This window comes from Bombyx mori, chromosome 6 (genome assembly GCF_030269925.1).
Source record: "Bombyx mori chromosome 6, ASM3026992v2".
In the NCBI taxonomy this organism is placed as follows: domain Eukaryota; kingdom Metazoa; phylum Arthropoda; class Insecta; order Lepidoptera; family Bombycidae; genus Bombyx; species Bombyx mori.
In genome coordinates, this window is record NC_085112.1 from 8446447 (window position 1) to 8461813 (window position 15367).

Here is a 15367-nt window from a genome sequence, read left to right on the forward strand (position 1 = left end):
TTTTTGTAATTTCAGATTTGAATATATTTCATACTAGTATTATTCATTCTCGATGGTTAAAAAAAACTTAAATAAAACCTACTCATAGATAAATAATAAACGTTTTTAAAACCTAATCTCTAAATGATCATAGAATAGAACTATAGTCGCACTCAACATTTACTTAATGTCCTTATTTCGTTTTTATGTTAATTCATAATCAATAAAATGACTGCGTAAAAATGATTAAAATAAAATAAATAGACAACGCAATTCGTACACATGTTTTTCGCCGCCATTCCTTGAAAAAAATCCAGTTTCAGTCGAATCAATTCATAGATACGATTTCTCCAATACATATTTGTTTTTTCGGATTCACAAGCAAGCCTAAATAAGGAGCCGTTTATCAAGGATTATGTCGCCGGTAATGGATCTTTACGCTACCATTAATGTAATGTACAACGATTTGTTAGCTGCTTAGTAATTGTTGTTTCTGAAAATTATTTAAGACCTCAGTTTGTTGGACGCTCATTCAGTCCTACTAATTGTATTTGAAATAATAGACATTCCTTTCAGCTATGATATCTCAATGGGCTAATTTATGCATAAAAAATTACCTAATGTTATTTTTTACTATAGGCATATTTTTAATTTAACAAGAAACGCTTACTGCTTGAAAATATTGCATTTGCTAACCAAATCTACAGAATAAAAAATGTGCTAGAAGAAAGAATATTCAATCGACACTATTACTGTAGTAATCATTTACTAGTTTTAAGATACACTTAAAAAGTTATATAAAATGGACATGTTGTTAAGAAATCTAAAAATATTTTTGCCGCGCTTTTCTCCAAGCAGCCATTTTGCAAGTACATACTACTTTTACTATTAAGAGGGCAGATTTTTAGTAGATACTAAACTGGATACTTGTTAGTAATTGTGTCCGTCGACATAATTAATTAACTCAAAGTTTCACCGCTGTTTGTCCGAGTCTGCGAGTTAGTATACAGTAGTCAGGACATACATTAATGTATAAGTATAGCCACAGTAAAGTTTTTCTACACGCAAGATAGGATATCGTCGTCAAGTTGCGGAAGCCAGCTCGTATTCTGTGCTAAAGTTTCGTTATCCTGCTGAACGATCTCAGAAATAAAAGGTTTACCTAGTAGGTATATCAACAACTCAACCATGCTTACTAAGGTGATGATTACAGAGACTTAAGTTGAATGTACGAGTGAAATATAGTCTTAATAAATAATAATAATAAATAATAAATATTTACTAACAATCACGCCACGTTAACTGGTCCCGTGCTAAGTTCGTAAAGAACTTGTGTTACAGGTACCGGATAACGGAAATAAATGTAAGATTTTTATTATACACATAGATATATTTAAAATCCATCCATAGCCCTGGAAAAGACATTTTATATTTAACATACAAATATCTTCCCTTGGCGGGATTCGAACCCGCGACCCCCTTGTGTAGTGACCATGTCACTTACCACTACACCAGACGGACTTGAATTTTTATTGAAATTTATTGTTACAACGCAAAGTCTACTTGAGATTTGAAGTCAATATCTCAATGCTGTTTTGATCAAAGATTCTATTGCTTAAAATCTCCCCTCCCCTCTTCTTTTAAACGGAACGAAACACTCCTTCGAGATAGAGGACAAACAAAGCGGTGATCCCCGCGTGCAAGCTCACAATATGTCTTAACACGAATAATAAATTACCTGAAAATTGAACCTTATTGTCTAGTAGTAATAATTTAATATAACATATCGAAGATAGTCGAACGAGGACCTCTCGATTTTAAGTGGTTATTGTCGCTCATAAAATAACTCAAGAATGACAAAATAAATATCCAATGAAAAGGTTTTCCCGCTTATCTAAATGTTTCACACGCTCCCGGACATAATGACCTGGAAGCATTGTAGGTCATTCAGGATATCTGAGGATTAGTTTTGTCGGAAGTCAGTAAAACTAGAACGGCATTTATATAGGAATTTCTCATTCTCGCCTAACCATTCAGTCTACGTCTTTTAGTCTACGCCTACGTCTTTTAGTGTAAACGTCTCACGAAAATACATACAACAATTTCATAAAAAAGGGTGCGTGTACTTATGTACGCGCTTAAGAAGTTATACTTTATTTTTATTAAATTTATTTCTTTTTTTTTATTTAAATTTTAATCAATTTGAAAAAAAATCGATTAAACAACATCCTCAAACACACATATTGAACATCCCTTTTCTTGACATCGTAAACATTCGGTAATTCTCGGTACGGTTCGGAAAGTTCACCTGCGGCTATGTTCAGACTCGCCAAGTTACGTCGGTCGTATTGTAATGAGCGATTTAGTAGGCAACTTCATTCTGTTAATTTTGTGTCACGGTGCGCGCGCATTGTAAAATTTCACTCTCATAAATTTTTCATAACGCGCCTAAAGAAGTATAACTTCAATAATAAAGGTTTTGAAATTTTAAAAATAACCTACTCTCATAATAAAAACAAACATTGTCACTAAGCCCAGTTAACTAAGCCCAGCCTGAGCTAAATTAAAATTAAGAAAAACATTTTATCCGAATGTTTCATCCGAATCAAGTACATTAATGTTAATGATCATAAAGGGAGAAAGGTTAACAAATAATTGTTTAGGTACAGTCCTGTATTTAAAATGTTAATATCACGACTGATACACATACTACATTACATATCTGATACTTGAGGTCATGCTCGTGTGCCGTCTGCTTACTGGTAAGTATATTTATATTTAAGAACAAATATATTTAAAAAAAAACATGGTGAAGTGTGAACGGGATTTCCAACTTACCGATAAAACTCTGAAAACAGTGCATTCGATTTGAATTATAAATTATAATATATTTTCAATAAAGTTAATGAACATTATGCTCTACACATTAAAAAATTACTAGACGATGACGCCATCTTGTTTTGTCTTTAAAGGGGTTAGTTGCCCTCAATTAAGAAAAATAGTATTATTATTCGCCAATAGATGTCGGGAAGAGTTGATTATTGAAAACACGAATAAAACAACATTTTCTGAAAATAAATCGTAGCTAGATCGATTTATCGCCCCCGAAATCCTCTATATAGTAAATTTTATGAAAATCGTTGCAGCCGTTTCCGAGTTTCAGATCATATAATTATATATTAATATACAAGAATTACTCGTTTAAAGATATAAGATTAAAAAACAAACCTATCAATAATATAAAAAAGCAAAAGATTTCCATGAAGTAAATAATTTCTTAAATTAATCCGGATCGCGTGGACAACCAATTAGTCGTCGTTACGTAATAATTCGATAAAACTTCTGAAGTACGTTTCCCATTTACTTGTCTCCGTCTTTGAAATTGATACTAATTGTTCGACTTTTATTGCGGTTAATTTCAAAAATTTTTTTTGCTGTTGTTTTATCCGTAAATTAGTTTTATTCAACCGAAGAGTACTTCAATTTCGTTGACTGATTTTTTTGGCATAAAATTGAGCTCGGTCTCTTTTAAACTCACTTCAATCTTTCACTCCTGGATTAAGATTTTAGCCTAGAAACAAGTGACATTTTACATTCATGTAATCTGATATCTTTTACAGGATGCCTTTCGTCAATGCATTGAACTACATAGCCACATTCGAGGTTATGGATTGTAGGGCGTCTTGTGAACCCACATGGGCTATTTCTGTCGCAAAGCAGTGATGCAGATTTGAATAACAGTAACCGATGCTACACTATACAATTCAATGTTTTATCTAGTATTTCAAATTAGGTAGTCACATTTACGTGGTCATTTCTATGAACTCCGTTAAACACTTAACAACAGCTGGGCTGTGAGCTCGATCGCTTTAGTATGAAACGAAAAATATATTGACTGTACAAAGTGTAGTAATCGACTAAGGAGTGACGATACAGTACAGTAAGTATCGGCATCAACTAACTGAGACTAACTATTCCCTCAAGACCACTGTAAAAAATGTTTTCGGCGCCCCGTAATGCTTTTGTGATTTCATTCAGTGCTTGAAGAATTATTAATTAAAATCCTTAAAAATTTGAAGTTCATATTTTCAATCCACGTCATTTCAAGTTATCTTATAACATGCAAAGATAACATATTCAGGTGAAATGTTTTGATCGTGGTCTTTTGAAAAATAAAGATTTGTTTAATTTAAAGCCTATATTATGGTCTATTTACCTAGTTACTATTATCTATTTACACTGTAAGCTTATTTTTAGAACGATGTAAATTGCAGAACTGCTATTTACTTTATCGCCGTTATTTTAATGTAAGATAAACATGAATGAAAGTTGTTAGTGTATGTCCATAAATTTACTTATTCGACCTTGAACAAGCCAAATATCATTATAGGAATATAAATGTTTGTTGACCAATAAACACGAAAGAATTTGCCCAAAGCCCTCCAATTATGGATATAGCGTGTTATTTTCCTCACCAAAATCATATTTGCCACTCCATTTTCACGCAGTACTGCACTATTATCTAATATTACAACAGAATAATTTGCGATTAGGCCCTCCAATCCCATTATTTTCTATAATCCATGTGTATCGTTGTACTCTACAAGGTCTTTTTAGGTAGTAAACAGGTTACATAATGCTTTGTTCGTTCATTTATATATTCAATAAAGAAAATATCCTTAACATGATCATACATTTTGTCTGCGTAAAATCTAACACATTCTAGTCATAGATATAAGTGAATGCTATAATAATTATCACTTTATGTCAAATCATTTGTGCCTACAACTTAAATTATTAGGAAAAAAAAAACAGATTGTTTTCACAAGAGATATTTGTTAAGATTTAAGAAATTTCCATTTAACAGAACAAAGAAAGATAATCTTCTAGATTAGGATAACTGAAGTTAATACTAATAATAATGATATTATATTACTCGTAAAACTTGAAAATTCACAAACAAATTGTGAAAGATGTCATTGTCGTGTTCGCGATTTGAAGATTTGAATGCAATAATATTGCTCGAGAAACGTGACATTGAATGGCGTAAATAGGTTTTGTAAAGTGGATTTTTTTTATATTTCTATATTTACCACAATCTTACAAAGATAACCAACCACGCATTTCAAGTGCTTTAAAAAAAAAAATTCACCCCAACCAACAAAATCCAATTGACCACGGATAACGTTGTGGTGCCGAGTCAATCAATTTATTGGGTTTAGTACAATGCCTAAGAGATTACCCGCTACCGAAGCATTCCAGTATGTTATTTCGGTTTATATCCCTTTGTGCCGACTTGCTTCGACGGGAGAAACGGAAGTGCGCTGAATACGAAGAAAATTACAGCTTCAAATTTTATTAGCTCGGAAAAGACTGTTGTAAAATTATTTTATTGATAGTCAGATCTACAAGATTGTAGAATATATCTGAATCCTCCATTTATTGTATCAAAATATATGGAATAGTCTATGCTATTTACATTTTTTGACATATTTTCGCATTGTAGTCTACAAGTTTAAAGATGGCCGCTTATCTGACGGAATTTTGCTAATGGTAGGACTTCTTGTGAGTCCGCACGGGTAGGTACCACTGCCCTAACTATTTCTGCCATGAAGCAGTAATGCGTTTCGGTTTGAAGGGTGGGGCAGCCCTTGTAACGATACTGAGATCTGAGAACTTATATCTCAAGGTGGGTGGCGCATTTACGTTGTAGATGTCCTAGGGGTTTTGTTTTTTATTGCCCTTGTAGGCAGACGAGCATACGGCCCACCTGATGGTGAGTGGTTACAATCGCCCATGGAATTCAGCAATGCCAGGGGCAGAGCCAAGCCGCTGTCTACCGTAGCTCCTGGTGTTAAGTGGTTACTGAAGCCCATAGACATCTACAACGTAAATGTCGCCACCCACCTATAGATATGAGTTCTAAGATTTCAGTTTTTAAAATAAGAATTATGCAGGATTACATCAAATAGACAAGGTGACAATTGAGTTAATGCATGTTAGGGGTGGTCAAGTTCACCAATATATTGTATCTAATTGAATATACTATTTTCATAGGTCTCCCCAGTGAAGTACATAAAAGAAAAAGCGTGTGTGATGTAACGTATTAAATATCCCGGAAACGGAACTATAAACCTGAAACGGACAGATGAAGTTTTCCGCAGTGATGAGTAAGCTGGGATTTTGAAAGGGCATATAAAGCCTTCGAAACGATGGAGCTCGGTTGAATAGGATTGATTTCGACGCTGTTGGCGAATCGAAACAGAACTTAGTATATTAGGCTCATCTGTAATTCTCTTGCGTAATTTCTCATGTGTTTTCCTGTTAATGTAGATTTGAATGAGCGAGTTTAAACTTTAAGTCGGTGTATTCTTATCAGCTGTAGAATTGTATCAATGTAATCCATTAAGTTCTATAATATAATGAATACATGCTTAGTAGGTAACACATAAACAACAATGTTAAGTACCTACCTCGGCGATTTCCTTCTGACCAAAAAAAAGTACCTACCTCAACAAAATATATTTGTCATCTAAACAATGCATTATCTAACGTTTATGTTCATACTAGCGACCCGCGCTCGCTTCGCTTCGGAAACTGTAATTTATTATTAATTTCTCCACTATTTAATTGATGTTATTATACATATAAACCTTCCTCTTCAATCATTCTATCTATTAAAAAAAAAACGCATCAAAATCCGTTGTGTAGTTTTAAAGTTTTAAGGATACATAGGGACAGACAGATATAGGGGCAGAGAAAGCGACTTTGTTTTATACTATGTAGTGATACTAACAATTTATTAATATTGATGAGATACATAGTGGTAATGATTTTATATTTAGACTTATAATTGATGCTTTTCAAGGTCAAGTGTCATTGGGGAAAATATTTTCAAGTTTCAAGTTTGCACTGTGTACCCTGTCATGGTGTTTCGTTTTTGTAATTAAACATTTTGCAACTGATGTTTGACAAGAGAAAGAGAGAGAGAGAGAGTATTCTTTATTGTACACCAAAAAACAAATAAACAGTGCGATACATTAAAAACAAAAAAGTACAATAGGCGGTCTTATCGCTAAAAGCGATCTCTTCCAGACAACCATCAAGATTAATTTTACATCAATAGGCCGCGATTTCTTAAATGAATTCCCAATGAAATATCTCTTGACCGTCGAAAGTAACAGAAACGAGTCTAATGAGTTTTTAATGTAAATAAAATGTAATTGCTATGGCCGACGGACGAAATTAATTATAATCTCATACGATTTTTGGGGTACGAATAGATAAATATAATGTTCCATCAATGTTGTAAACTGTTTTGACTACTTCTTATTGTATTTAATATTTTCGTTTTGCATAATTTTTTTTTATAACATATTACTTGTTTATTGCTTAGATTGGTGGACGAGCTCATGGCCCGCCTGATGTTAAATGGTTACCAGAGCCCATTGACATCTACAACATAAATGCAGCCACCCACCTTGAGACATTAGTTGTAAGGTCTCACTTTTAAGAGTACAACGTCTGCCCCGCCCTTCAAACCGAAACGCATTACTGCTTCACGGCAGAAATAGGCAGGTTGGTGGTAGCTACCCGTGCGGACCCACAAGACTGATGTCCACCAGTAAAAATGTTTGTAAATGTATGTACAGTCATGTATTTCCTAAATATTGTAACGTGAGTTATTTATCGTTTGTAAAAAAATACTAATTAAAAAAAAACAACTAAAAAACACGCATTTATAGAAATTCCAAATAAATTTATTGTAAAAAAAAACTTTGACCTTTGACCTCTTACCTTCGATTTACTAGTCTTCATCAAACAGTCAAGCTTAAAGGAGCTACGACACGAAATTCTACCGATATGCTGTAGAGCTGTCGGTGTAGGCATACTGCGGACTTTAGGAGCTTTGTAACTTTGTACTCCTCCAAAACAGATATGCCATTACAACGGGCAGCCAAGATTTACGTAGAAGACAACGCAAAGTCCACATCCCAAAATCAATTGTTCTCTTATTATCCTACCTCTATCAGGAGCTTTCGGCGTCCGTAAGTTAAGATCATAGAATATATAAGAGACCAGAGGGTATTCAGATTTCGTTTATAGCAATACTAAGTTTTACAAGTGACTTTGCTCCGTTAATCTAGAAAAAAGACATCCCTGTAGAACTTTGCCTTTTTTTGATGCAAGATCTGTATGTACCTCGGAAAACGTGTATGCAAATCATGATTATCTTTAGAGCAGTTAGATGCAAGATCTGTATGCACCTCGGAAAACGCGTATGCAAATCATGATTATCTTTAGAGCAGTTCGGATGTGAAAGTGGAACAAAAAACAACTCACTCCTGCATTTATGAAATTAGTAAGGATAAAACAACTAGCTACTTACTTACTGCTTTCTAGACGAACATGAATCATTGCACTTCATTCGTAAAAAAATCTTATCTTTCATCTCTATATATAAAAATTAATTGCTGTTTGTTAGTCTCGCTAAAACTCGAGAACGGCTGGACCGATTTGGCTAATTTTGGTCTTGAACTATTTGTGGAAGTCCAGAGAAGGTTTAAAAGGTAGATAAATATGAAAATGCTCGGAATGAAATAAAAATAACAATTTTTATTTAATTCGATAATTAATTTTTATTTATGTGTCCCCCGTCGGACGGATTCCTTTTGTTTGTTTTAAGTTTATTTTATACAAAAGTTTAGGTGTTTTATTTATCGAATGAAGTACTACGAAGTCTGCCGGGTCAGCTAGTTTATTATTATAAAGTTTCTAAACATTGATAGTATTGATTAGTATTTCTTTAGTAATTGTTATTAATCATTGATAGTACGTCTATTGTGAAAACTCAAAGAGATTGGTAAATCTATTTTTAGAAATGTAATATTATTATGTATTCACGCACGTTCAAAACAGCTCGAAGCATGAGAGCGTAACTGAAATACACAGTCGTGTTTAATTAAAACACGTTTTTTTATTGCTTTTTTCACAAATACCGATATCATCGATGTTATTGATTATCCGCTTACTATAATATTTAATCTGGTTTCATTGACTCATTATCTGTAAGTTTTATATTATAGAATCAGTATATAGGAATGTAAAGCACTTCATCTAGTCACTTAGTAGCAACGTAGCAACGTAGCACCGTAACACCGTTATTCTAAAATATAAGTTAATATCTAAAATATAGGACTTAGTCACATAGTCAGCTTAAAATAACTGACAATATACATACAACATATGATATATCAAAGGTTTATTTAAATTACGATTAACTAATCTAAATTTTACCAACAGTCAAATATAGAAATATTGCTGCATTTACACACTAAATGAGCCTTTAAATTAGGTACACTTAATTGAATATATTTATGTGTGTTAAATTATCTACGCGATAAACTTTGTATATTACTTTTTTCTATGTTTTCTTTAATTGACCGTCTGGAAGAAATTTATAATAGAAATAAGGACCCCCCAAACTGCACACTACACTATCTACACTAGTCAGATTAAATTTGTAAACATTTATTAAATTTGTTTTTACGTTCAATCGAAATAAATACGTAATCACTTTCTCGAACAGCCATAATGAAACAGAACTAAAAGTGAAATAACAGAAAAAGTTAAATTTGCGTGGAGTCTATCCGCTCATAACAATTAGTGGTAACTCAACCCGCGTAGGTGTCTCAATGTGTCCTTTGGGTACACCTGCCTTCCCTTCGTACCCGACGGTAGTAGTCGTAGTCATTACATTAATATGTATCGTCGTGAACTCTGATACTCGTAGACGGACCACAATATAAAATTACAGTCTTTAGTCAGTCAGACAAATTACAGCCAGTCTCATCATTATTATGTAATCGGTTTAATTCCTAGTTGTATTTATAACTAAACTAGCGGCCCGCTCCGGCTCCGCTCGGGTCTTTAACAAAAATTTCAACGATATTTGACGTTGTTTTATTTAAAAAAATAAAAGAGCACTTATTGCGGCGTAACTATAATAGTTGGACATATGCTGTCGCGAAACTCTTTGTAAATAATAATGTGTTCTACAAAGTCGTAGTACATTATTTTATTCTATCATCAATAGTTTTCGCAGGGCACGCGATGTAAAGAATATTGTAGGTAATTTTTTTACACCTTGGGTTACATTATTGGAGTTTTAGTAAGGATCCCTAATTTTTTCAAAAAATATTATAGACTTTGTCACTCACACTCAGGAATAGTGTAGCTTCCAAGCAGTGAAAGAATTTTTCAAATCGGTTCAGTAGTTTCGGAGCCTATTCAATACACAAATCTTTCCTCTTTATAATATTAGTATCGAAGTATAGATATAGATTACTGGTAGAAAGGGGTCTTGTGAGCCAGCACGGGTAGGTACCACCGCCCTGCCTATTTCTGCCGTGAAGCAGTAATGCGTTTCGGCTTCAAAGATGGAGCAGCCGTTGTACTGTAAAAGTGACTTAGAACTCATGTCTCAAGGTGGGTGGCGGTTTTCACACTGTCGATTCCATGTTGAGGCCATTTTAGAGCCTTTCAGAAAACTTTCTGTTGATGACTCCAGTAGATTGAGTAACGTTATACGATTACCTTTTCAATATCAAACTGATTAGTATCCCTGATTAGTATGTAATATTGGCCTAGCCACAGCCTTGAGGTATTTAAGCTACGTGAGAAAATCTATTATCGCTGATCCCGCAATTTACATACATACTTAAACCTATTTCGGAGATATTAAATATAACGATATGTGCCTATCTATATTGTGATTTTTGAATTTGTTATGTATTATTTATTACTGTTAGGGTTATCCTTTGATACAATAGTATCTCTTCGGTCAGGAAGACATCGCTATATGTGATAAAACTGCCAGTTGTAACATTTTTTCTTTAGTAGTTTAAGATCTACTGCCTTATTTACATGCGATCGTTCAATAAAGATTTACCAAAATATTTACTTTGGATTCCACTTTTTTGAATTTTCGTGCTGACAATATTGATGACAATAAAGATTGTTGTCACGTAGGGACGCATATTAAAATCTACAAATCTACAGGTCAATGCTCTGCAATTCTGAGCAATTGTGTATTCACGTACGTCGTACGTGAAGTAGTGAGAATTTAAAAGAACATTTTTCTTTCTGCACTTAAATTCAATTTAAGTAGTAAGTTTCTCTAACTTAGTTTCTTTAACATGCGTCCAAATAATGCAGTTTAAGTTTGAAAAAGACAGAAAGTCTGACGTTTGATATTTTAAAAAATATAGAGTGGATCCTCTTTCCTTCTTTTACTTTTTTTAAAAACGGCAGCAGCACTGACGTCAATATCATTTTTGTCAAGGAATACAATTAAAATCAACATATATTTTTCGTTAAATAGAAACTACATTAATATATATCTAGACATAACTAGAACTATATTTATTGTGCCAATTGTAACTATACTGAGACCTTAGATCTCAAGGTGTGTGGCGCATTTACATTGTAGATGTCTATGGGTTCCAGTAACCACTTAACACCAGGTGGGCTGTGAGTTTGTCCACACATCTAGGCAATAAAAAAAATAAAAAAAATACTATACCAAGTTTTAATTTAATGGGATATATAACGCGCGAATGACTAGAACACACAAAAAACACACGTACCTAAAAATATTATATCAAACATTAAGAAGAAGATAATATAACAATACAGTTACTTTTAGTTGTAAGTTGATTTTTGGTAAATATTTCCTATTAATCTATCAATTTTAAATTTCTCTACATACTCATGATATCACTTTGGGTATACTGATATAAATATTATAGAGTTACTTTATTTAAACTCGGAAAGCATACCATCGTCTAGGATGTATTCAAATTAATTTACTGGAGCATGTACATGTGCTGTGAAGCGTGCCGAATACATTAACGAGTCGAAACCCTTTAACTAGCATACATCTTGGAAATCTAAAATTAAACATTCCTGATTTCAATCATAATTAAATACATAGTATAAAACAAAGTCGCTTTCTCTGTCCCTATATCTGTCTGTCTCTATGTATGCTTAAATCTTTAAAACTACGCAACGGATTTTGATGCGGTTTTTTTTAATAGATAGAGTGATTAAAGAGGAAGATTTATATTTATAATAACATCCATTAAATAGTGGATAAATCAATAATAAATTACAGTTTCCGAAGCGAAGCGAGGGCGGGTCGCTAGTTAAAACTATTTTATGGTTTAATATCGCGTTTATTGTTTCGGACATATCGAATACGTTTTGACGGTTACGAACGATTCAATCGATTGACTAACGCGAGATAATAATGTAAATTGATTTGATGCGTGTACGACTCGCAAAAATAAAAGAAGAGGAATGTAGAATAGGGATCGCAGCGCATAAAATAAAAGTTACACTGTTCCAAAACCTTCTGTTATTCCACACTCTTTTCATACGTTCCGTTCTTACCAATCCTACAAGAATATATGTACATATACATTTATATATATGTATATACATTTGAAGACGTCCAGTGGCGCATTTACGTTGTAGATGTAGGGCTGTGAGCTCGTCCACACATCTAAGCAGTAAATAAAATATATATAGAATAAGAACATAATATGCTGTAGTTTGCTCATTTTTCTCAATTGATTCTTGAAGCGGTCAAACTCAATCACGAACGTGATAGCTCACAGGCGTCACGTGGATGCTATCGACTTTGAAACACGGAGGTGATATTCAATCCGTGCACAACAGTGGCCTCGCTCCCTCGATTAAAAGACTGCACAAGAAAGAATCGATTCTTCAAAACAGAGCTCTTGTTTTATGTCACAAAAACTTTGCTCAAACAGATAGGTGTTTTTTACGAAGAACATTTATCAAATGAAAAAGTGATCTTTTCTAAAGAAAGAGTGCTAGACAATCTAGTTTAACGGAATTTAATCAATCTCTAGCGTCATTAGTGCCATAATGACTAAAGATTTACCAAATTTGGCTTACAGCGTTTTTTTTTTTATTTTTTATTATTGCTTAGATTGGTGGACGAGCTCACAGCCAACCTGGTGTTAAGTGGTTACTGGAGCCCATAGACATCTACAACGTAAATGCGCCACCCATCTTGAAATACAAGTTCTAAGGTCTCAGTATAGTTACAACGGCTGCCCCGCCCTTCAAACCGAAACGCATTACTGCTTCACGGCAGAAATAGGCAGGGTGGTGGTACCTACCCGCGCGGACTCACAAGAGGTCCTACCACCAGTAAAAAACGTGTACCTATTACAATTTCTAGATTCCTATAAATGAACATTAGTATCTAAAAGTATTTTATTCAGATACACTTTTACATGTGTTTTTAAATGATCACTACTTTACGACCGTTTCGGATTGCACTTTGAGCACTAAGATGAAACTTCGTGAAGAATAGTTCTGGCAAGAATATCCGTACTTGCGCTTTTCCTAAAATATATGTCCATTACACAAAGTTTTTGGGTCAGGTAACTAGAGGAAACGGGTCGGCGTTACCGAGCACTGAACGAGGATTTTTTGGCACTGTCGTTGTGTGAAGGACAAATTAACGCGTTTACGTCATCAATACGGTCACTGACTGTATGTACGATATAGTACATATCTACTTACACTATAAGATCAAGGACTTCGACATTGTTACTATTTTGAACAAGAATGTGTTAATAAACTGTACAAAATAAAGACTGAAATGCTTACGTAAATACATAATTCTTATGTTGCCACAATGTGTATAAAATAATTTAGATACCATAGAGTTCGAAATTTAAATTTGTTCTCTTTTAAATATTTCAATGTTTTTTTTTAATAATGCATTTTCAATATTCAAAAAGAAATGGGTAATCTAATTGCATTAATATAATGGGTAACTTCAAAATAGAGAGCGTCATTTCATGAACAAAATAGACTCGCAGAGAATCAATTATTGTCATCAATTATTTCGAGTAATCGAGTGGTAAATTAAGAAGAGTATTGATTTGATACACCAGATGTTCTAGGGAGTCCCCGACTTTTTGTTACTGTTTGGAGAGCTCATGGACATCAGCGTAACTGATGTTACCCATTTTAAGGACACAAGGCTTAAATCTCAATTGTATTCTACAACCGTTCTCGACAAATTGACACAAAAGACAGCTTTACAACAGAAATTTGCGGGATAACTACACCTACCCGTGCGCGTTGAAAAACCTACCTAATACCAGTAATTACGTAAGTTTATTAAATGAGTTATAATAAAGACATTTTTGGATAAAACAAATATACACATCTCATCGTCCTATATTGTTCTTAACAAATTCATACTATAGGAAATCACAAGTCATTCACTTGAAGTCTCCGCCCACCAGTTCTCCTTGTTTTGCCAATGACACGTCTTTAGTTTCGACGGACGCTATCAATCTTGGTTTATTCATTAGCATTTCCACCGATTATTTATAGTAAAAACAAAAAAGTTGGACTAAGTTTGTATTTTTTTATTTTATAGTAACGGCTGATATTTATTGAGTAAAAAGAGTACATTAATGTACAAAAGTCAATACGTAGTCGTATATCGATTTTGTTATCATTATAGAAGACATGACTACATTAATTTACTACATTAATTAATACTTTCATTCTTCCAACTCTTTTTTGGGTCGTAATGGGATATTTTAATTGAAGTAGGCGGTAAGTGGCTGCTAACATAAAATTTTAAGGGTGTTTTTCTTATGTTCTGTTGTTCTAATTACATTTTATTTTTTTGGTAGGTTATAGTTAACTAGTACGATATTTTTTAAATTTCTGACATATTAAAATATTTCTATCTTACCTTTTAAATGTTATTACTTACTGTACTTAACTCTAATAATATTGATATATAAATATATTATATTATAAATGTATATATTGTATTAATATACTATATTAGAAACAACACTAAAACTTTTTGTTTTACAAATTACAACTAACTTTTGCACAAGAATTGATAGAATCAAAATAAATATTATATATTATAATAAAATAGTGTAGTTTAATTTATAGACGCTTGTGTATATCCTTGATTTGCACTTTACCCGGTTCACTAAACGAAGCTTCCAGGAGCGAGGGAGCTCGCTAAGGACGTGTTATCGGAACAGCGTTCGTAACAGCACTAACGCAACAACCCCACAAAGCAATTGAATATGCAATTCCGAAAAGGGCATATCTCTGAAAATGTAAAATGTTCAGGAAATGAAAAAAAACTGATCATTTTCTAAAGCAGTGCAAAATTTAAAATATTAACTTTTTGAGATATATTTTAGTGTTAATTAGCAATGGAAAATTACTGGAATCATTATAAAATGGGTGTAGGTAAGCCTCAAAACTACATGTATATGAAAAAAACGTATTTGACAAAATATGC

The 15367-nt window shown here is 33.2% G+C and overlaps 1 protein-coding gene and 1 long non-coding RNA gene across 2 annotated transcripts in view; one reads left to right on the forward strand and one right to left on the reverse strand.

The window, feature by feature from the left end:
* The window catches only part of NGR-A33 (neuropeptide receptor A33), a gene marked incomplete in the record, with an annotated part of 90920 nt that extends 75803 nt beyond the window's left edge, over positions 1 to 15117 (reverse strand). Inside the window, 1 exon segment of the mRNA NM_001134277.1 lies at positions 15039 to 15117.
* On the forward strand, positions 130 to 7526 carry LOC105842275 (uncharacterized). The gene is made up of 2 exons (XR_001139982.4): positions 130 to 403; positions 6037 to 7526. It is a non-coding gene; the product is annotated as an uncharacterized LOC105842275 (long non-coding RNA).
* Positions 15118 to 15367: the final 250 nt, after the last annotated feature.